We start from the raw sequence: 2,189 nt of genomic DNA on the forward strand, positions 1-2,189 counted from the left end.
GTACCTTGTACTAGGTCCTTAAACCGGTACCTTCTACAAGGTCCTAAACTGGTACCTAGTACTAGGTATCAAGTCAGTACTGAGTACTAGGAACTAAGTCGGTACCGTGTACGAGGTCCTAAACCTGTACCTTGTACTAGGTACCAAGTCAGTATCTAGTACTTGGTACTAAACATGTACCTAATACTAGGTACCAAGTCAGCTACTGACTTGGTACCTAGTACAAGGTACCGGTTTCGGTACTTGGTACTACGACATAAGACGGTACCTAGTACTAAGTACTAAGTTGGTTTGCAGTTTTAGGTCCTGAATTGGTACTTAGTATTAGGTACTAAGACGGCAACATTATTGTAATCACTCTTCTCACCAGTTATCAATGATAAGCACCACCTTGCATCACAGAAATAACCAGAAAAACTGAAATAATCCACCAAGTATATACATATAATATAATAATAATAATTATATATATATATATATATATATATATATATATATATATATATATATATATATATATATATATATATATATATATAATAATAATAATAATAATAATAATAATAATAATAATATATATATATACAGTGTATATATATATATATATATATATATATATATATATATATATATATATATATATATATATATATATATATATAATAATAATATATATATATACAGTGTATATATATATATATATATATATATATATATATATATATATATATATATATATATATATATATATATAAATAAATATATATATATATATATATATATATATATATATATATATATATATATATATATATATATATATATATATATATATATATATATATATATATATATATATATATATATATATATATATATATATATATATATATATATATATAGTTGCTTTGTGCCTCATATTCCCTGTTTGCTGTTTGTGCACTTCCTAGCTGCACATTATTTGTGTTATCGGCGTTTTCCATGATAAAGAGGGCTTCTTTCCTACACGTGCCTGCAGTCTCTGCATCCTGGATCCAAAAAAACCCCCACAAGACACAGATTTGTGCCTCTTTGTTGTAGCATGCATGCTGTAATGTTCAGCATTAACAAAACATTACTAAATACAATTAATCAACTCTTATAGGCCGCATATTCCATATCAAGGACACACAGTATTTTGATTTATGGCTAAATATTGCTGGAAATCAAACATTTCTGCACTTAACTGCATTTGTTGTGTTATTCAACACACACTATGGACATATGCAGCAGTGGTAGCTGTCAGAATAAGACAAAAGCTGTCGGACGGCTTGTAAACCTCCACTGTGTGCGATGGAATGCACCGTGGAGGTGTCGGTTTCTTTGATCTATTGTACTGCCACAGGAAGGACCCGAAATCTACGAGCAGAGAGGAGGCAAACCTGACACCGCTCCAAGCACCCTTTTGTTTGAACTGTTTATGACCCAGTGCAGCAGCTGTTTATGACCCCCTCCCCTTAGAAGCAGCTGCAGCTGTGTAATCAGGAAATGCCCAAATAAGGAGGCGTGTGGAGCTTGTTCCTCAGAGCGGTGGGGTGACACTGTACGAGGGTGCAGGTCCACACCTGAGCTAAATTGAATCCTGTCTCTGTTTGATTCCTTGCTTCTTGTCTTGTTTAATAGATAGTTCGGTGTTTGAACCTGACAGTAGCCATTGCAAACAAGGGATGAGTGTCATATTCAGCAGTACTAATTTAGTGTTTAGGTGTTAATGAATGTTAGTTGTTTCAAAGTAAAACATCTTTTTTTAAATATAACAGGCTGATATTACTAGTCTATTAATTATATGTTGTTTTCTTACACTTCTACATCTCATTTGCAAGTATTATAGAGAACAGTTTGCACGCAGTTACAATTCAAAGACACTAGATGGCAGTGGGGTATAGACTACGGTGTGTTGTTTGAGCCAGGAAGTAGTCTTTGCCATTAAGTTGAACATGCCTGTCTTTTCCTTTGTTGAGCCCTACAAAGTGTTCATACTGTAAGTGTTGTACTCGCCACACAGCAGCTGTTTGACTGTAACGTGCGTCTTAGTTGTAGTTGTCGTTACGAAATTTGGATGTGTTAAAAAATTGCTAATGCTAATCTAATTAGCGTCGAGCTAGCGCATTTTTAAAAAGTGAAGCATTTTTCTCTTGCTTTGTTGGAAC

Source organism: Entelurus aequoreus, linkage group LG12, assembly GCF_033978785.1.
Source record: "Entelurus aequoreus isolate RoL-2023_Sb linkage group LG12, RoL_Eaeq_v1.1, whole genome shotgun sequence".
Taxonomy (NCBI): Eukaryota; Metazoa; Chordata; class Actinopteri; order Syngnathiformes; family Syngnathidae; genus Entelurus; species Entelurus aequoreus.